Source organism: Pan paniscus, chromosome Y, assembly GCF_029289425.2.
Source record: "Pan paniscus chromosome Y, NHGRI_mPanPan1-v2.0_pri, whole genome shotgun sequence".
In the NCBI taxonomy this organism is placed as follows: Eukaryota; Metazoa; Chordata; class Mammalia; order Primates; family Hominidae; genus Pan; species Pan paniscus.
In genome coordinates this window covers 16490280-16513049 of record NC_073273.2, presented here as the reverse complement: position 1 = coordinate 16513049, position 22770 = coordinate 16490280, and the positions used below count along the sequence as shown (strand labels likewise).

Genomic DNA, 22770 nt, shown 5'->3' with positions numbered 1-22770 from the left:
TTTTAACTTTCCATGGTTGGGCATAATTCCACGTTAGGTGCTCATGCATGTGTATTGTTTGTTGTCTTTCTCCTCCTATTAGATTATTAGCTCCGCAAAGGCAGAGATTTTGTCACTTCTGTCTATTGATGAATGCTAAATTATAGTATCTGATACATAGTAGTGTGGTATATATTTAATGAATCAATGAGTAATTATGAATGGTGAAAAGTGCTAGGAAGGAAAAGTAAGAACAGAATTTTAGATGATAGTAATAGATCAGCTGCAGGTAGGATTTGTTGAGCCTCATGTTGTGCTTCTGAGCTGGGGGCTTTGCATCTTTTTGTCCTATTTAATCCTTACAGCAATGTTAAGAGATAGCAATGTTCAGAGATAGCTCCATGTAATATCCCATTCAATAGTGAAATAAACTGAAGAACAGAAAGTTTAAGTAAATTGTCCAAAGGTTCACAGCTGATTTTTGGTGTATGGTGTAGTTAGCTCTAACACCTGTAGCCTCTAACTAATAAATTTATGGGAATTTACCAAGTTGGCGATGGAGTGTGATGCGGAAGCATATTTTATGATTAGCCAGGCTCTTCTCAGAGTACTTTTATTTAACTGGAGAGTGCTTAATGTTAATTTCCAGATAAAGTAGGTTGGGAGGCTTTTGCTGTTAGTTAACCCTACGTGTGTCTCCAGAAATGCATTTTGTGGTTTCTTTTCCCTATTATTTAAACCCAGATCTTCCAAAATTGGAAGCCATTTGGCCTTCTGTCCAGGAGAGGTTTGGTGGTTTCCCATATTCTTTTCCAGGATGATAAAATGATATGGCCCTTTGGGGAGCATACCTAGTATTTCCCATCCCACACAGGAAGGTGGCAATGCCTGCTCAGCTGGGAGTTTCAGGTTAATGCATCTTCCATAGAAACTAGATTGAGAGCGGAATACTTATTCCTTTGTCCTGTGGTATCTCGGACAAGCAGGCCATGGCCCCTGGAGGTCAATTCTAGGTCATGTCCACTTCTGTCTCCCAGGATGGTCCCTGCCCTCAGTGACACAGAACATTCCTCACTTGAGGGAAGCTGCTCTCAGATGTCTGGCTGGATTTTGTGGGTTTGGGCCTAGGCCTGGCCAACAGTGGGTGGCCTGTTCTGAGAATGAACCTGCCATGTTTTCCTCCTCAGGGACTGTATTAGTTTTCTTTTTTCCTTTTGGTATTTATTGGGAGAACCCACCCCTAACATTTCAATGTAGGTTCTTTCTATTTTCCATAAGTGTTAGCTGGCTGAGAAATAAAGAGAGACAGTACAAAGAGAGGACTTTTACAGCTGGGCTTCCAGGGGTGACATCACATATCAGTAGGACCATGATGCCTGCCTGAGTCTCAGACCAGAAAGTTTTTAAGGGTTTCAAAAGGGGAGGGGTTGTAAGAACAGAGAGTAGGTACAAAGATCACATGCTTCAAAGTGCAAAAAGCAGAACCACTGATAAGGGTCTAACAAAGATCACATGCTTCTGAGGAAACAGGGCAAAGGGCAAAAGCAGAACAGCTGATGAGGATCTATGTTCAGTGGTGCACATATTGTCTTGATAAACATCTGAAACAACAGAAAACAGGGTTCAAGAGCAGAGAACTGGTCTGACAACAAATTTACTAGGGCTGAGTTTTCCCAACCCTAGCAAGCCTGAGGGTTCTGCAGGAGACCAGTGCTTATCTCAGTCCTTATCTCAACCACACAAGACAGACATTCCCAGAGAGGCCCTTCATAGACCTCCCCCAAAGGATGCATTGTTTTCCCAGGGTATTGATAGTAATATTCCTGGCTAGGAAAAGAATTTAGCAATATGTTTCCTACTTGCATGTCCATTTATAGGCCCTCTACAAGAAGAAAAATATGGCTCTTTTTGCCCGACCCTGAGGCTGTCAGACCTTATGGTTGTCTTCCCTTGTTCCATAAAAATCGCTATTATTCTGTTCTTTTTCAAGGTGCACTGATTTCATGTTGTTCAGACCCACATATTTTACAATCAGTTTCTACAGTTAACACAATTACCACAGTGGTTCTGAGGTGATGTACATCCTCAGCTTACGAAGATAACAGGATTAAGATATTAAAGACAGGCATAAGAAATTATAAAAGTATTATTTGAGAACTGATAAATGTCCATATTAAAATGAAATATTCACAATTTATGTTCCTCTGCCACAACTCCAGCCAGTCCCTCCGTTCAGGGTCCCTGACTTCCCATAACAGGTATTAATTTTCTATGCTCTGTAATAAATTATAACACATTTCATGGTTCAAAACAATACGTATGGAAGGGGAACATCACATACCGGGGCCTGTTGTGGGGTAAGGGAAGAGGGGAGGGATAGCATTAGGAGATATACCTGATGTTAAATGACGAGTTGATGGGTGCAGCACATCAACATGGCACATGTCTACATATGTAACTAACCTGAACGTTGTGCACATCTACCCTAAAACTTAAAGTATAATTAAAAAAATACATATTCATTATCATACAGTTTCTGTAGCTCATCGGGGTTCTTTGCTTCAGGATTTTATCAGGTAGTATCACTGTTGACTTGGGTTGCAGTCTCCTCAGAGGCTCAACTGAGGAAAGCCCCACTTCCAGGCTCCTTCAGTTTGTTGGCAGGATTCATCTCCTTGTAGTTGTAGGACTGGAATCTCTGTTTTCTTGCAGCTGTTGGCCAGGGGCTACCCAGAGTTCCTTGCCATATGGCTCTCTCTTTCTTTCTGACAGCTTTCTTCTTCAAAACCAGTAAAGGCATCTCCAGCTCAGAGGGAGTCATATAACATAATGCCATCCCAGGAGCGACGTCCATCACCTTTAGCATGTTTTATTGAGTAGGTTCAAGTCACAGGCCCTGCCCCCACTCAAGGGGCTAGATTGCACAAAAGTGTGAACACCAGGAGGTAGGGATTGTTGGGAGGGGGCCATCTCAGGGTGTGTTTGCCACAGCAACCATGGTACCCCCAACACCACCTCACCCCCAACCTCCCATGCTGGGAAGTCCAGAATCTCCCTCTGGCAGCCCCATTTGTGTTTACTGGTGGATTTAATGCTGTTTTTCATAGGGTTAGTGGTAAGGAGAGAGTTTCTCTTTGACTGCACCTTCTGCCTTCAGCTCTTCCTCTATGAGGCCACAGCTGCACCATCACAGAGTGCTGACTTCATGGCTTGGCAGCCAGCATCTGTCCTCAAGGTGTTTAGGGATCCTTGCCTCTTCGTCTCCCTTTCAGTCATTCTTCAGTGTTATAATCCTTTCATTGCAAATGAGGAGCTAATTCCCAAAGGCAGGAGAATGTCTATTACTTGCTCACCTATTCCTCCAATATGGATTAGATTTTCTTTTCCAGGAAACCATAGGCTGAGATGTAATTTTCCATGGTTCATCTAAAAAATTTGTAATGCCTATTTTTCTTCATTGTTTGTGCTCATTTCTGTTCAGATGTTACTGAGTTAATTATTTGATGAAATGAACCAGAGCTTCCTTTCTTGTTATAGAACTTCTTGTTCCAGAACAAAAGATGGTACTTATTAGATTCTGTGCTAAATATTATTCCCTAGAATTGATCTGGGCTGCGAGTTGCTTACAGACAGACTTGTCTCCCTTTTGTTCATCCTGTGAATGTTGTACTTAATTGATACAGCATTAACTTATTTAAAATGATTACAGTTTTTTAGCCTATTCGTTTGAAATCTCAATGGATATTTCTAACTGATCTCATATCTATATAACCTCTAAATAACCTCCGACATTAGTTTCCATGTAACAGAGCAGCCAGATTTTAGATTTCAGAACCCCCCTCCCTCATCCTGTTTTTTGTTGTTTGAGACCTCACATGATACTTATAACAGTGTGTCTTGACCAAGTCTTCTTTTTCAAAAGTCTGGAATCACCTGCCTTAGTTCCTCTTAATATGTCTTCTGTTTGGGGAGGAGATGAGAATATGAGTCTAGTCCCTAATCAAGTATTAACGCAAAAAGTTTAGTGTTCAGAATTGATTTATTCTTTTGGATTAGTTTGTACCAGTTGAAATCAGTTTATTCTTTTACATTTTTAATGTGTGCACCATAGTACCCAACTGTTCAGAGGGTATGTTAGAAGAAAAAACAAAAACAAGCTATTGAAGTTTGCTTACCAAATCACAGTTGCACACCTGGGGAAAATCAAATCCTCTGTAATTTTTTTCACTTTTAAATTTAAGGTAAATCATACACAAATTGTTAATGGTATCTTAAATTGCTTTTAATGCTATAGGAGAATCTTAGAAGTTCATTTAAAAGCTGTATGAGAATCTTAGAAGTTCATTGAAAAATGTTATAGCAAATAAACAATTAGACACTGGTGAGATGCATGTATCTCAGGAGTTCAGTGTGGAAGTGCCTGCTTTACAGATTTTCTGGACAGTCCTGCTCTCACAGGGGCTGCAGGGGTGCCTCTTTGGTAGAGCAGCCTCATAAGTGTTCCAGGAGGGCTCTGCTCCCTCCTCCACCAGGGCAGATTAGCTGTGTAAATGAGCCATGGATAAGAAGCCCGGAGTCTTTGTCTCTAATTCCCACTCCCCAGTAACCATCAGCAACCCAGGAGAGATGGCGCATTCAACCAGCCTTTAGCTGCAGTACCAGTCTTGTTGCCTTATACCTGTCTGGGCCAAGGAATCCCCTTCAATTTGTGAAAACCACACACCTTCCACTATAGTATCATACAGGAGCCCTGCCTGTGAATGGCTGTGAAGTGCTGGAATTTCCTCTTGGTGACCACCTGCTGCTGGCTCTCCTGAATGCGCACAGTTTTGAACTGTACTATATCACAGGGATGTCTATGTGGTGTTGCTTTGGAAAGCAGCCCCTTTGTGCAGAGATGGCAGGGTGTGCTGAGAAGTCTCTCTGTTGACAGCAGGATCGCAGGCCTTCACTTCAAACAGCCCTTTACACCTACACTGTTTTCCTAGAATTTCTTTTAGTTGCTTGGTAGTGTTTATTTAATGCATCTTTAATTTTGATAGATTTTGCCAGATTGCCCTCTGAACAGGTTGAATCCTTTTAAAGTCTTTTAAAAATTATTTTTTAATTTTCTAAGTGATATACAAATATGTCATTTTCATTTAAAAATGAAAAGAAAGAGATTATAACTAAAGTCACTTTCGATCACCACCCCACACACCTACCGTCACCACCCAGCCCCCATTCCCACATAAGCCCTCCCCGTTCCCCAGGGGTACCTGCTATTATTGGTTTGATATATGTCTTGCTATTTCTTTTTCTGTGGCCTGGCAGATATAAACCAATGGGAAATAGGCATTACTGGAGAGAGAGAGAGAGAGAGAGAGACAGAGACAGAGAGAGAGAGAGAGAGAGGATAACATATAAGCTATATAGTACCAAACCCATCATTCTATAATGATATGTTATACATGATGCTACATCTTGGAGATCTTTCTATGATGCATATCTGTATATATTACTTGAGTTGTTTCTAGAAACACTTTTTCATCAGTGCCTTTTTGACATTACTTTCAGGAAAGAATTTGGGGCTTCATTAAAGACCCAGTGATTCTTTAAAAAAAAAAATATCCAACTTGTCACGGTGCCTGACACCTATAATCCCAGCACTTTAGGAGACCAAGGCAGGCAGATCACCTGAGGTCAGGAGTTAAAGACCAGCCTGTCCAATGTGGTGAAACCCTGTCTCTACTAAAAATACAAAGTTAACCAGGCATGGTAGCGGGCATCTGTAATCCCAGTTCTTCAGGAGGCTGAGGCAGGAGAATTGCTTGAACCCAGGAGGCGGAGGTTGCAGTGAGTTGAGATCACATCATTGCACTCCAGCCTGGGTGACAAGAGTGAGACTCGGTCTCAAATTTATGCAAAATATTAATCTGTGTGTGTGCATGCTTTTCTTTCACTTCATATCTCAGAAAACAGATCTTCACAATGAAGGCTACATCTTGGAATTAGATTGCTGTTCCTCCTTAGACCACCTGACAGACCAGAAGCTCTTACCAGAGTTCATTAAGAAGGTGATCACTGGCCGGGCATGGTGGCCACCTGAGTGAATGGACGAGGAGCTGGTTTAGGGCAAATCAGCCACACTCGAGAGGCCATGCAGGAGCCATGACCTAAATCTTTGGCAGCCCCACTGGGGAGTGGCCCACTCCAGAACTGACTCTAGAGCAAGGTGGCTAGCCCCTGTTCCCCAGGCATGCAGGAGCCTGGGTCCTGTCTTTTCAAGCTGGAGTGGGGTTAACAACTGAGAGACCTGCAGGCTCGTGCCAGGACTCCTTTCAAACCCTCAAGGTGGTGTGACTTCCCAGATCCCACCTTCCTCTTATCTATGTCTTATCTGCGAATCTTCATTACTGCCAGTCCCCTTCCCTTCCTAGTGTGGGATCAGGAAGTTACCTGGAGCTGAGATGGGAAGGATGAATGGGTGTCTTTGGCGATGCGGCTGTGCTTGGGCAGTTTGGGGAGTCCTCTAAACAGGGAACAGCATACAAGAGGGCCTGAGGCAGGAAGCAGTGACAGGAATCAAAAGAACGTCAGAGGGAGAGTGAAGGTCAGGAGAAGAGGCCAGAGACAGCTGGGACTGGGCTGTAAAAGCAGCGGGAAGCCGTTGAGAAGAGTTTTGTAGAACAGCGAAGTGATTGGGTTGTCCCTTTAATGGAGATTTGTTTCTTTCCTGCCACCCTCCCTTCAAGATGTATTGAGTGTTCAGGCTCTGGGGCCTCTAGGAGCAGCTGCTCATGTATAAAGGATCTAAGGCCCATAGACCAGGAGCCAGATGATCTCTGAGGACAGAATTGCTGGTAATTTTACTAGGATGAGGGAGGCTCTTTCTAATCTGGTAGAATTCAGATTATCATTTAAGAAACTGGTGGCGGCGGGGATTAGCTTTCGTTCACCTGTGCATAAGCATGAGAACACAAGTGTTTTTATAACTCATGCAGCTTTCTGTAGAAATAGAGCCATCTCTGGAATGCTGCAAATAATCAACCTGTATAGGGACATCCTAGGGGTGGAATTTACCCTATGATCTGAATTCTGGGGAAAAATCATTTTAGAAATGTCTTGCCTGGGCAACAGCAGGGAGTGTGGCTTTCTCCCACAGGCAGGATGAGGCAATTTCCAACAGCAGAACCTGGGCAGCGAGGCCTGGAGCCAATCCTTCACCGAGGGAACAGCTTCGAGGCACTCCAATATTTTAAGTGCTTGATAGCCACATATGGCTAATGGCTACTATCTTGGACAGCATATTTTTGCAGAATTTATTCACTTAAACAATTTTCAGTTTTTCATATTTTCTAAGTTGATGCAAAGCATTTTTGATTGAGTCTTCTCTGTCATAAGGGGATGCAGAGCACAGAACAACATGACATGTTTGCCAAGATCTAAAAGACAATCTCCTATTTTTCCCATGAAAAAATCTTAAAAAGTTTGAGGCCAGCTTTGGCATATAGCATTTTAGGAATATATTTGAAATAATTAATTTCTGCTTATAATATTATTAATTTAGTTGCACATGCATATTTTAAATTATATAAATTGTATAAACTTGGAAATGGTGCTGTTCCCTTGTTTATATCTCATGGAATAATTTTATTTCTGTACTGTTTTTTTCATGCTTTGTTGCACTTGGTTGGTTTTATCATCACCAGCATGATTTTTGGGGCCATCTAACACAGTTTCAAGCTCATTCTATTTAGTATCATCCAAATTGTTTGGGATTCAGCACTTCAAATGTTCATAAATCATGCGTCTGTGGAAACTCTGTCCTGAGTCAAAAGTGCTCATTCACATAACATTAGGATAGTTATTTTTTTTTCTTGTCCAGCTCATGTCAATAAGAAATCTCCGTAATGGAAATACTTCACATTGCTCTGAAAAAAAAAAAAAAGAAAGAAAACAGCTCTTTTTATTGAAGATAACATCAATACAGGAGACTGCATAAATCATAAGTGTACCGCTCAGTGAGTTAGCACAAAATGAACACACCTGGGTAGCTAACACTCAAGTCAACAAATATTAATAGAGCAAGAGCAACAGCCTGAACCCTTCCTGTAGCCACGCCTGCAATTCCCCACTCCCCTTCCAAAGGAAACCTCTATCTAACTTCTAACACCAAAGGGTGGTTTCGCCTGTTTGTATAAATGACATCTTTTGCTCAGCACTGTGTCTGTGAGATTCATTCATGTCACAGTGGTTCCTTTGTGTTCATTTGTGTGTAGAATTCCTGCTTGCTTTTTTTTTTAAGGGACAGGGTCTCACTGTGTTACCCAAGCTGGAGGCAGTGGTGCAGTCACACCTCACAATAGCCTCAAACCCTGACCTCAAGCCATTCTCCCTGCTCAACCTCCCAAATAGTTAGGACTACGAGCGTGCAGCACCACACCCAGGTAATTTTCTAAAGATTTTTTTTATAGAGATGAAGTCATGCTGTGTTACCAAGACTGGACTCAAATGCCTTTCCTGGCCTCAAAGATCCTCCTATCCCAGCCTCCCAAAGTGCTGGGATTAGAGGTATGAGCCACCACGCCCGGCCCTGCATTGCTTTTTTAAAACCATGATTAGGAAGATTGCCTACTATAGCACTTCAAATTGTTTCCCATGTTGTAGGAATTATTTTAAATTGTTCTTAGATTTATTTTACTCCTTAAAAAAATGAAGTCCATCAGCTTACTTCAATAAATGTGCCAAACTAGCTCTGATTAATATGTTTTCTCCAATAAGCATCTTGTTATTTAAAATAAAGTAACCAAGAGAGTCCTTAAGTTGTGAGAGATCTTGAAAGTATATACATGTCTAGAGCAATTCCCTCATTTTTTAGAAATAACATTTTAGGGGCTAAAACCCAGGAGATCACCAGGTTATATGTAGGCTGTATAGTGTATGACTGTTTATAAATGGTCTTTTTCACTTTCCAGCTTATGTGCATTGGAGTTTCATGGTGTAGTTACTGAATATTGGTCTCACTCTTGGCAGTGAACATAATGTCTATGGGTGCATCTATCCCTAGATATCTGCTTGGCTGACTCCTTCATCCCCTTCAAATCTTCATTCCAGGTTACTTCAGTGGACCTACCTTCCCACATGTCTTTAAAAGAGCAACTTGCGTCCTGCCACTTCTTACCTTGGTATTTTGGATTCCCTTTAGTATCCTCTATTTTTCTTTTACCTAAAGTTCTTTCATCTCTTAAGACACGTTATTGGTTTTACTTAGTTATTGTGTATATTGTTTCTTGTCTTGTCTTGTCTTTTGTTTTGTTGTTGTTGTTGAGACAGAGTCTTGCTCTGTTGCCCAGGCTGGAGTGCAGTGGCAGGATCTCCGCTCACTGCAAGCTCCACCTCCTGGGTTCACACCATTCTCCTGCCTCAGCCTCCCAAGTAGCTGCCACTACAGGTGCCTGCCCCCATGTCCAGCTAATTTATTGTATTTTTAGTAGAGACTGGGTTTCACCATGTTGGCCAGGATGGTCTGGATCTCCTGACCTAATGATCCACCCACTTTGGCCTCTCAAAGTGATGGGATTATAGGCATGAGCCACCACACCCAGCACTGCAACCCTTTTTTTTTTTTTTTTTTTTTTTTTTGATGCTGAGCTCACAGTGGGTTATTTAACATGTGCTCAGTGCATGTTTATAGAATGAAAGAGCAAGAACCTGTGAGTGTCCAAGGCTTGCAGGGACTCAGAATTATATGGGAACAGATGCTTTGAATGGTGATGCAATGAAGTTGAAGTACAGAGGATTAGGAGACTCTTAACATTTTCTTTTTTTGCAACTCCAAGTAGATTTTTTTCAGTGTTTCGGGTGTTTGAGACTTGTTGAAAAACTTTCCATGGAAGTGACTTGTGAGGGTGGGATATCAACTGTTAATGCTTCATACTCCCTGCAGACACATTTACAAATATGGAATTTGCTGTCATCACAAGGAAAATTTCCAGATTTTTATGTATGATACATACATATGCATATATATGTATTCATGTACATATATTTATATGCACATATAACTTTTATGTATGTATGTAATATATACTTAAATATATGTAAAGGTTTATGAGCTGGAACATGTTTTAAGTTAATTAGGCACCATCAGTAAACAGATGTGGCAGCTGACTGGTTTATAGCACAGGTTGAACTTTCCCATCTGTGTGTTTCATCCCCCATCATTGACGCTTCCTGTCTGGGATCCAGCACAGATAATGAGTGTGGGAATCTGAACTAACCTCGTGGCATGTGAGGGTGGGTGTCTCATCTGAGAAATGGAATGTATCTTGTCAGGCAGTTAAGCTGCCTGCTGTATCTTTCCCTGACACTGGAAGGTTTCATTTTTATTGCTTGTGATGATGTAGAATATTTTTTGAGGGTGTTGAGAATCAGTGTGCAGAATTACAACCCACATAAGGTTTTCCCTTTTCTGCCTTTGGGAGAATTCCCACTCAAAGAACCAGATTACACTAGGATCAGAGTCAGTGGGCTGAAGTTGGCTAGAGGGCACTGCAGGAATGGGAGAAAGCACTTGGGCATTAGATACTCAATTACTGAAACTGACTTGCCTCCTCAAGAAGAAATATGGAATTTTAAACCCAATTCCAGAGTATTATCCTGATTCCAGTGAAAGAAACCCACTACCTAATAACTTAGCCATTTAGGTGGGATGTTTCTCTTTCTGAAATTCTTAACTTTCTTTTCCATAAAACAAAACCTTTGCACTAGAATGATAATCTCTAAGATTGCTTATAGCTCTGATATTCTGTGAGTTTATGGTCAGTTCAGCTTTTAAATGACTTCCCTTTCATTGTCAAAGAGACGATTTGATTAATTCAGGTTTACGATAATGGTGTGCTGAGTTTTGGTGCCATATACCATCATTTCGTGAATTTAACTGGGCATGTCTCTTAGTATTCCCTCTGTTCTTCATCCAATATGGCAATGTTTGTTGATTGATTGGTAACTATTTTTGTCCTTCCATTTAACTAACAACTGTAATGGGACCTCAGAATAATGGCAACTATTTTTACAACATTTGTTTTCCTTTTAAGATTAAAAATAAACATTGCCTTCTTTCACTCCATGGAAAAAAGTGGTGATAAAAATCTAAACTTTAAATGATTCATTTGTTGGATGACTTTTGACTTCTTATTGTTTAAAAGAATGAGAAAAAAGGCACATTACCGTTACAGGGGTGGTACTGTATTCTGTACAAATAACCCAGGATATGCAAGTTGGACAAAAGATTTAAGCATTTTAATAATTAATTATTATAATTTTAGCATAAGAAATATGAGAAAATAGTATAAACTGAGGTTTCCCATCTAAATCATTACTTTCCAATCTGGATCTTCATTCTGTTAGCCTGATGGTAGCATTCCTAATTTTGAAAATGTAGCTGGGGGGAGTTGGGTAGTGTGGATATTAGGGATGAGGGAGATAGAGGCGTTATTCATTGGGGTACTAGTGATGGTCTTGTTAAGTGTGATAGTGGTGATATTGGTGGGACAGTAGGGATGTTATTGTGCAAAGCAGTCAAAGGAGCTTTTAGAAAGAAAGAGTCTTCAGAAAGGAAAAGGTTGTCACATGGAGGATACACGGAGTAGAAGTCAGATGGAAAACACCTGAAGAGATGGAAAAACTTTAAAAGAAAATGTTTAAATATATTCCTAGTGGAAATAAAGTTAGATTTTTGATGGAACTATTCATCATTCAGTTGGTGTAGAAATTTCGTTTCCAAAATTGTTTCGTGTGTGTGTGTGTGTGTGTGTGTGTGTGTGTGAAAAGCACAGGAGTCTCTGTGACCCTTTCTGACTCTGATAGTGCCTGGGAATGTGGACATCTTTCTGTGTCACTTTTGAATAGTAAAGCATCATTATTAATTTATGCTCTGCACATTTGTAACTCGTGATAAACAATAATTAAGCCTAAGTTTGCCTACAGGTTTGCTAAGCCAATTAATAATGTAAGCCATTCTGCAGGGGCACTGTTTATTTACCTCAAGGGTACCTGCTTGTTCCAGCAGTTTGCATGAACCATCACAAACTGAGAGGCTAATTACAAATTGTTTTACGACTTAATTAAAGCAGATCTCTGAAGGCTCACTTCTTGAGAGTTTTTGTGTTAACCTTGTTTACATTTCTGTGTATTTGAGAGTGCTGCTAACTGCATCTTTTATAAAGGATTATAGATTTTACATTTTACAAAATTATTGCAGTCTGGTATTTCCTATGGTTACGAATTAGTGATGATTACTTTATTTTAGAAGATGTCTATTACTGTGTAAAAAATCACCCCAAAACATTTTGGCTTAAAACAATAACAGTTATTTATTTTGCTCACAAATCTGCAACTTGGGCAGGACTTGGCAGAGGCACCTAATCTCCATTTCTCATGGTATCAACTGGTGGTTTGGTGGTAGCTAGGGGATCTACTTTCAAGATGAAACACTCACATGGCTGGCAAGTTGGTGTTTACTGTAGGCCTCTCCACAGACTGCTATTCCTCAAAACATGGCAACTGAGTTCTAAGAGCAAACATCACAAGAGAAGAAGGGAAAAGTTCATGGAATGTTGATGACTATCCTGTGGAAGTCACATAATGGTCTTTTTCAGCTACTCATTGGTTGAGGCCATCATAAAGACCTATAGTGGTTCAAGTAGAGGGGACATGGGTTCCAACTCTTGATGGAGGAATGTCAAAGTTCTAGCAGACCATGTGGAACAAGAGATATTGTTGTGGCCGTCTTTGGAAAATAAAGTCTGCCACATACATGAATTCCGAGATGCTTATGTTCATTTCTGGTTCATTCTTCTGCTAGGAGAAAACTTGGAGAATATGTAAAAAATAAAAATGAAGGCAAGAAGTGGAAACAAGTTCAGTATTGAATATAAGAGTTATTAGCCATTGAAGATAATCTTTAAATTTATAATTCTCAGTAGTTGTTAATGTAAAGCTGCTCCTTCCCTCCTGCTCCAAAAAAACCCCACCTCCTATTTGTTACTCAATGGGATCACATATCTTCATGTGCTCTGAAACTCTCTCAAATCATTTCCATTTTCCAGAAAAAAACATCCCACGGTTCTCCAGGGTAGAGAATGTTTTATTGCTCCAAAAGAACAATAAAACGTTATTTTATTTTTTTTAGCACATGGTAATGAAAACCATTCCTAAGTACTCATTTACCATGGGAGTTTCAAATGTCATTAGGACCCTGTTATATTTTTGTTACTCTGGAGTCATGGGAATTGAAAATTTTTTTTTAACAAAGGGTTAAAACTAGGATGACAATACCCAATGGCACCATGTCAACATTTTGTTATAGTGCATTTCATTAATGCTTTGGAAGCCTGTGTATATCAGGGAATGGTGGGGGTAAAAAAGTCATGAATACTAGATGTTAAAGCAGTGTGGTGTGAAGAGAAATGTCTGCTCCTGGTTAAATTCTTTAAACTCATTTATTCACTCATTTAACTGTGGTGCTGAGCTTTGATTTCAATGGAGACTCTAATGCTGGTTTTCCAGAATGTTCCTGGGAGTCTTAATGAACCTTTGAGTTCTTAATGACAGGCTTGTAATTCCAAGGTCACTGGTATTACCAAAATATAAAACAAGGGTTGTCAATCTCAGCAACTCCAAAATGCTGTTTTGTTTTGCTTTGTTTTGTTTTTTGGGACCTATATTGCCTCATCTTTGTGCCTTTGTGAAAGAAGGCCTGTGGGTATGCCTGATTATGAGGCATTTTTTACCTGATAAGAAACACTGATGTTAACAAATTGCTTAGTGCTGCCTCTTTTCTTTTTCCTGAGGGGAAGACTGACTTGGTTTCTTAAGAAGTGGACTAAAAACCCAAGAACCGCACATTTTAACAGCAATGCTTTCTTGAGACATGTCTCTGAAGCTGCAACCCTGTTAATGTCTCTAGGCCTCAGTTTTCTTCACTGTTAAGATGATAGGAGTAGCAAATGAAGTGCAAGTTTTCTGCATCTCAGATGAATATAATTTCAAAACACTATTCCCCCCAGACGGCTGTTTCTTGAAATTGTAGACTCATAGATGTTTCCACTTGGCGGTAACCTCAGATACTGCCAATTTAATCTCATACCTATTCATTCCTTTAATAAATGCCCACTAAGTACTTACTGTTTACCAGGAACAGTTCTAGATGCTGAGGACCAAGTAGGAGGCAAAATTGACAAAATTTCTGTTCTCATAGAGCTCTCATCTAGCTAGGAAAACCAGTTGTAGGGAGATGGAAGGGGGAACAGCACCCCAAACAGGGATCTGCAAAGTGCTGAGGCCCCCTGATGGGAACAAACTTTGGTTAAAAAAAAAATAAGACAAAGGCTTGTGAAGGTGTCAGGAGTTTGGGATGTGGCCTGAGAGGTGGGCAAGGCCCAGTTCAGGGGCAAGTATTGTTGGACTCTGTGGGCCAACTTCAGTTTGGGAATGTTATTCTAAATGGGACACTATTGGAGAGTTAAAACAAGCAGGCTTAATGGCTCACATCTTTCAGAGACCAACCTGGCTGCTGTGAGGGCTGTATGTAGGCCAGCAGGCAGGGAGAAAACCAGCAGGAAGAAAACCAGGAGCAGGAGGGTAGTGGTGAGGCCAGGGAAGAGCATCTCCAGGGGGAGAGAATGCATGGGGTGCCACAGAGGATGGGGTAGTGAGGGCTGAAGATCCTGTGGGATTTGGCTTCATGGAGGTCACAGGAGGGCTGTGGGGAGCTGCCTGTGGGAGGCAGTACAGAAGCCAGAGATTGAGTGGAGGTAGAGTCAGTGGGGCAGAGGTGGGTGGCCAAGGCTTACTTTCTTCTGTTGTTGGTTGGATTCTTTCCTCTTTTTCTTTTTTTTTTTTTAAAGATAGCTTGAATTTAGTTGTATGCTGAGTAGAAGGAGCCAGGAAAGAGAGAGAGAGAAAGAGAGAGGGAGAAAGAGAAAGAGAGAGAGAGAGAGACTAAGGATATAGAAAAGAGAAATGATCTGATCCTAAGTAGAGTTGGGTCTTCCAGGGTGGCAGAAAACATGAGCCCCATGGCCTAGGTTTTGACTTAACCAGATCCCACTGATGCTGGGGACAAAGAGTGGAGGGCCAGAAGAGGACATGGGGATGGGCTTCTCAGCTTCTGACCTTGATTTTTTCTTTAAGTCATCTCTGGAGAATGGTAGGAAAGTGGGGAGAGGGTGGGGTCCAGGAGAAGGGAGAAAGACACAAGAAAGCTGGCGAAGCACAAGACAGCTGGTCAGGGATGAAGCAAGCCACTGCAGGATGGCCATGTGGCCTCAGCCTCAATGGGAGACCTTGAGTCTTCTTTCTTGTGTTCCTAGGTGGATTGGATGGATGCAACATTTGTAGGGGGTGTCAGACAGAGAAAGCCAAGGATTTAATAGCAGGAGAGTGATGGAAGCAGTGGGTCATGTGCTGGACAGGAAAGAGGAGAAGGAACAGTCCTCTGAGTGCCTCTTAAAGCAGCTTTCTGAGTCTTTGCTGCTGATCATGTTGAACCAGGTGATCATATATCCCAGCTTGCTCAGACAGTCCCTGTTCATGCCTGTCATCTGAGCATGATTATTATTTCACCCTTTGGTTCAATTGTTTGGCAAATCAGTGTACCATGGTATATCAGACTGCTGCCTCTACTTTTGGTCTCCCATGGACTTCTCACATCCCTTCCCATAGGAAACGTAGGCTCTTCTGACCTTTCCCGTGAGCTCTGCCCTGACTTCCAGGCCCCAGCCATGCCCCTTGCCTCCTGTCTCCTCACTGTCTTACCAACCCTCACCTCAATCCATACCACATCCTGTGGGCAGATTCATTTTCCTTAGGACAGGCTTAATTATGTCACTTTGCTCAGAATTCATGATGGCATCTCATCACCTTCAGAATTAAAAGTTCATACTCTAAAGATGCAAGACTCTGCCATCTAGCCCTGGTATTTCCCAGTACAGCTTATGGTGTAAGAATATTGTGAATACAGCACTGAGTAGTGTAACAGGTAGTAACATAGACTCTGGAGCCAGCTGCCTAGGTTTGAATCCTATTTGCCCTTTACTAGTTGTCTGACTTTGGAGAAGTTGTCCAACACCTCTGAGCCTCAGTTCTTTAATCTGGAAAATAGGGATAAAAATTAATACTTATTGTTATTGTTATCATAAGGTTTAAGTGAGTTAATCCATGAACATCCTTTAAAACAGTGTTGGGCATACAATAAACTCTCAGTAAATTATAACTGCAGATTTTCAGTGAAAGCACACTGAACATTTGCTCTTCCCTGAGTAACTTCTGAGTCTTTTTCATTTTTTCACTTTTGCTAGCCCTGTTTCTCATAGGAGTCCTTCTCCCAAAACATTTCTGTATGCACAGATTTTACCTGTGGATAAGGTTAAATTCATGGTTACCAATCATGGATTTTGGTAGCCACAGAACTAACAGACTGGGAAGACTGGCACACATTCTTTGACTCCCATAGGACAGTGACAAAACTCTCTTTAAATGCTTTGCTAACATAATGTTTTGATGTTTGATTAATCCATATCCTTGTGGATGTGCAGCAGTATTTAATGGAAGCCTGGGTGCCTTGCAACCTTGGACGGGGGTAGCAGATTCTCCTGCCAGTTCTCTTCCTCAGTGGTCCTATTTGAATGATGGTAGTTCTCATGAGCCAAGGTCTTCTTTGCTCCAGAATCCTGTTCTCAGCACAGACAACCACACATATGTTGAATTCTGCTGATGGGCATACACTGGGAGACATTGGGATGTTCTGGGGCAAGGAAAATCTGCCAGAGGTGACTCCTGACTGCTCCAGCATGTTGACTCTTTGTACTGTGCCCTCCTGATCTGGGCCTGCATCTACTGTGACAAACTACTCTGTGTAATAGAATAGTTGGGAGTTGCTTGGTGATTCCAAAAAGTGCTCTTAATGAACAATGTTGAGCAGACCTGAAGGAGATATGCACAGATATCCTCTGTAAAGTAGAGGAATGCTGTATCTATGCAGACAAATAACCTAGAACACAGACAGTGAAACCATTTTGATGAAAATAGATATGGACTTACTTGGGTAGTTTTGTTTGGCATAAATACCAGTTGCCTTATATAACATTTGCCTTATATCTTCTTCTTCATCTTAGTATGTGTGAATCATGAGCAAATTTCAGATTTTCATACTAGTTGATGTATGTACGTGATAGATATTTAAATATTTATTGTGCCTGCCTTGAAATTCTTCTGTTGAGAGATTCTTTGTTCCTGCAATCCTATTGGATGATTTCCAAGGAGTCATCATGTACCCTAGTCAAAGCCAGTTGGTCCAGAAGTGGACATCTGACATAAGCTGGGCCAATCAGAGCCGTTCCCTGGGATATATTGCTTTGGATAATCAGAAAGTTTAGACATTGTACCTCCAGTGATTAAGCTATTAGCAGGAAAACTCAGAAGGTGGCAATAGCCGTATTTTCTGCTACATGGAAAAAATTAGCCCCAGATAAGAAAAAAGAATGATGCCAAAAGATGAAAGTAGGAATGAAACTTGGAGCAAGTGTGCTGACAGTGCTGAGACACGGTTCCAGGTCTTCTTAAGTCCAGCTCTGGCCCCACCGTACTGACCACTTGACTGTTCTTGGACAGACCATTGAGTTGTTCCTCACAGGCAGAGCCTTCCTTGTTCACTTCCCATGTATATCTGTGATTTAAAGTTTTGACACTGGATTGGAGTGTCCTGGTGGGTTGGGTTTCAGGGAGCACTAAAAGCCAGCTAAAGATCTGTGGGGGATGTGGCTTTACTGACCCCTCTCAGTCCTACCAATTCCTAACTCCCATGCACTTTATGTTCCCTGAATGGTGAAATTATAGGCACAGTTTCAGTGAAAGAACTGAGTCCATTAACACAGATAATGCAGGAAAATGAAACTCCTTTGATCAGAAATCCCTGTCCTGAACAGATCTACCAAAGGATGAATCTGTTCTCTGCTTCTACTAGAATGCTGGGTCCCACCTCTTTCTTTCATTTTTTTTAGGTTACAATTTGCTGAGTTCTTACAGTATTTCTCAAGCTCCCCTCTTATCACCCCTAATAGCAGAGGAGAATAAACAAACACCTCTTCCCCTCAACTCAGCCCTGCCAGGGATCTTAGGACAAGCTGTGGTTCCTCAAACTGAGTATAAACAGTTTGAGAAGGGTAGAACAAACTCTTCAGAGTACCTCAGTTATCCCTTGAGTAACACCAACGCACATTAAATGCAAGAAGGAAGGGATAGTGCCTGTGTGACTCACTGCTGTTTGCCCAGAAGCTAGTGCCCAGCATACAATTGGTATTCAGTAAGTAGTTATGGAATGAATAAATGAATATGAGTATCTCCATTTTATAGATGAAGAAGCTGAAGCTAATATAAATCAACTAGTTTGACCAATAATATAACTACGGAGTAACACAGCCAGGTCCAAAGCTTCAAGTCTTCAAATTCTTTGTCCCAGCGCGGATTCTAAGAACTCTCTGTTGCTAAAAGAGAAAACAGTAACAGCAGGAAGTTTACATGATCTTTCCTCGTGGCACATAAATGGAGGTAAACATCCAGCAATGCCTGGCAAAGCTTTCAATTCCTGCAGCTAAGTGTTATCATGTCAAAACTAAAGGCAACTTCAGACGTGAGCTCAAACCTGTGTTATTTTTGAGCCTCCCTTTTCAGAAAGCTGTACAAGAGTGTAGGTGACAAGATGGGAAGGGATGTGTGTGTCTGATAAAATATTCACTATAAAGACTCACATGTAACTGCAACCCAGAATGGCATTTTTGTGCCTGTTCTTGACATCTAGGGCATGCCTGTGCTGTGTGTTCCCTGCATGTGCTGTGTATGTTGTCACCTATCAGTGGTGCATGCGTTATGAGGGAGGGCCAGAGTGGTCAGTGGTCTGATCTAGGGTATATGACTATGTGGATGTGAGTCTTGGACTTTATACTATATTATATGCCTCTGAAATCACTGGCAAAAACTCTATTTTTCAGCATTTTATGTGATTTATTATGCTCTATTGCCGAGCTACCCAAGAGAACTTTCTGTGATGATGGAAATATTCTACATCAGCCTCAAGTGGCTGGTGGGCACTTGAAATGTGACTCATGTGTCTAAGGAGTGGAATATTTAAATTTTATTTTATTTAAATTAATTTAAATTTAAATAGCCACATGTGGCTAGTGGCTGCCATATTGGACAACCCAGCTCTCTATTTTTGTAGCAGTAAGTTCCTGTTTCCCAGGATTAATTAGTTCATTAATTACAGGCATTTCATTAAGTTTATTATATAACTTCTAGAAAATAAATCCATCAGTTATAGATATAACCTCCCTTACCTGGTATGTAGCAGTTCTCCTCAAAACACAATGGGGGAAATTTCCTTTACCTGGGCAACAGTGATGGCTAAAAGCTTTCCTGCCACACTTCAGCCTCTCACGTAGGAACTGGAATCAATACCTGATGAGGTCCTAGTTGTCTTGTTTCTGTTTGGGGCTCACTGTCATTTGGGAGCCTGTACCCATGTTTTATTTCAGGCCCAGTCAGCTTTACATTTAGAGACCTCCATCAGCTTGTCCTGTGCTATATTATTCCCCCTACCTCCTGGTGGAGAGAGAGAAAGTTGATTATTTTAAGAAATTGGCTCATGTGATTGTGGGGTCCAAAAAGTCTGACATCTGCAGGGCAGTCCAGCACACTGGAGATTCAGGTAAGGATTGATGTTGCAGTCTTAAGTTTGAAGGGGGAAAACTCAGGGAGAACTTCTGTGTTGCAGTCCAGAGGCAGAATTCTTTTTCCTTTGGGAAATCTCAGTCTTTGCTCTTGAAGACTTCACCTGATTAGATGAGACCTAATAATAGAGGAATTCAGTTTACTGAAAGTCAGCTGATTGTAAATGTTAATGACACATTTAAAAAATACCTTTACAGCAACATCTAGACTAGTGTTTTACCAAACATCTGGTCACCATAGTTCAGTCAAGTGGACAAAAAATTAACTGTGATACCTCCCTCCTTAGAGTCAGACAAAAAAAACAGTCTTGGATGTGTCTGTCTCTTTACCCATGCTATGTACTACAGGCTATGGGCACTCTAACTGACCTGTGAGCATTGGGCTTCTCTCTTCCTTTTCCTATGTTCCATATAGCTTTCATTTTTACTAAATCCAATCTGTGTCTTACTTCCTTCTAACTGATTTCTCACCCTGATTGATACGCATCCTCTAAAGTACAAATATGTATATTTACATGCACATACAGTATATATTGCAGTCATCATTAGTAACATGGTATTCATTTTAGATGTAGAAACAGATAATTCAGCCTTGAAATCTAATGTCATATTGTTATTTTTAATTAAAAAATTAATTTTATTAAAAATAAAAGTGATTCCTCAAATATATAACCAAAGACTTTTGTACAATGAGTTGAGAACTTTTTATATAACTAAATTTTTTAAAAAAGAAATATTTTTCACATTATGATTCCTGAATACAGTTACAGTGGAGCTTATCCTTATTCATTATAGAGCAACTAACTGAAGTTGTGCATCAGTCAAAACAGCCATATTTAATTTTCAGTGCCTAAACCACAAATAGTTACTCCTTTAAGTATTTGGGGCAGAAAGGTTCTTACAGACAGCAGAAATGAGAAGAAGGTGGGTGAGGCTGTATTTCAGTTTAAACAGATATCCAGCCCATCCAACCTGATGCCTCTTCAATGAAGAAGTAATTCCACAAACACTGGGGGATAAACGTGACAGGGTGTGGTGAACAGATACACAGGATTAGAGAAAAGAAAGAAGATACTGTGATTCCAGTTGGAGAGACCAGATTGACAGTGGGCCCGTCAACTGTGATCATCTACTTTGTAGGTCTGAACTTCCAAGGAAAGCCAGGGCTAGGAGTTCACACTTGGAAATAATTAACATCGGATTTGTGGAACCCATGTGAGTGTAGGAGGTCACCAAGTATACAGTGGAGGAGAGCTGGTGGCTGGGGAACTCCCATGAATACATCACAGGCCCAGCACCATGATAAACATCAGACTGGCTCAGTGAAGGTTATAAATGCATGAATGAGAAGCAGGATTTAATTTAGCCATCAATACACAGTCAAATCACTTTCTGAAAAAGAGGAAAGTGTCTATACTACGGTAAGACAGAACCACAAGAGTTGTGTCTCCTAGGTCTAGCCAAATATTGATCTTCATATAATCTAAATGTGGTCTTCTAGTTAAAAAGACTACTCACCCTTTCTGTTTAACAATTTGGCAGCCTCTACCAAGTCTTTGAAAAGTTAATATCCCTTCACTCATTAATTCCACTTCCAGGAATCTATTTGAAGGAAATAAGCAGAGCTACAAATATGCTTCCTCTTCTTGGGGGTGTGAGTTTCCCTGGAACACATGGGATAAGGGCAGCATTTAACTCTGACATCGTTTGAAAGGTTTTGATCCTAGGCAGCACTATGGTGTAAGATACAAAATTTGCACTGAAATTGAAGGTAAAAGATGAGCATTCGAAGAAATCTTACAGTTTTCCCTCAGACTCCTGCTCTCCTCTGTTCTTGAAGTTATGACTCTGGTGGGACAGTTGGATATGCTGGCCTACATGGTGAAGTCAGAGTTTTTGTGGGCACGAATACAAGTCCACATGTGTGTCAGTCCTTGTGATGTCTAGTCAAGCCTTATTTCTGGGCTTCTGTTGGTTTCTCACGTCATGTTCCTGAGATATGTCTAGAAATTTCCTCAACACATCAGGCTGTTGCATACTGTCAAGCTTTTGCCTGTCATGATCCATCCTTGCCTTTACATGGATTGCCCTCTCCTTTTCCTTTACATACCTAGTGAACTGTTATTCGTTCTTCAAAGCCTTCTGCAGAGTAGATCCCAAATATGTTTTACCTAGCATGACATTTTGAAAAAAAAATGGATTTGAATGCTTTAAGGTGAGGCATACACACTCCAGTTCTGCCACATTTCTCACTCTTCCTTTTGTGTTACACCATGTCATTTGTTACATCCCTGATCTACTCTGAGAAATTTTCTCAACCTCCCCTTCAGGCAGAAATGATCACCATTGTCACTGTCATATATATACCTTCACATCCATTACTATATTTTCCTCTATGAGTAATTTTTACAATATTTACTTTTGCAGGACTAAAATAACATCCATGCCCCTTAGGTAAATTTTGAAAATTACACAGTAAAAGAAAAAAAAATCAATCATAGCCCAACTCCCTAAATACAGTGCTGTTTTTGTTTTGATGACTCTTTTTATGCATAGTTTATGTATGTATATTACATAGTTGTCATAATAAAGTCAATGAAGTTTAGAATCTTGACTTTTTACATGTCATTATGAGCATTATTGTTCCAAGATAGTGTAAATGTTTTTAAAGTCTGTTCACAATAATTCATCAAATCTTCTTGAGGGTTAGGGATCCTATTTTATATTTCTGATACCTAACCACTGTGTTGGTCTGGGCCAGTGTATGGGGCTTATTAACTGTTGAATTCTAGAGCAGAAAAATGATGTCTCCATCCCTACCTTCAAGAAGCTCATTCTGGGAGAGAAGACATACTTATTCATCCATTATTTAATGTATTCATTCATTCAACGGATATTTATTGAGGACCTGCTATATGTCAGACATCATTCTATTACTGAGGATGCAGCAGTGCAAAATACCCCAGCCCTCATGAGATGTGTATTCTAGACACATTGATGATTCTCAAACATCAGGCTGCAT

The 22770-nt window shown here is 40.7% G+C and overlaps 1 pseudogene; it reads left to right on the top strand.

Moving 5' to 3' along the window:
* LOC129395670 (raftlin-like) overlaps positions 1-22770 on the top strand; it is a 99930-nt pseudogene that overhangs the window by 54247 nt on the left and 22913 nt on the right.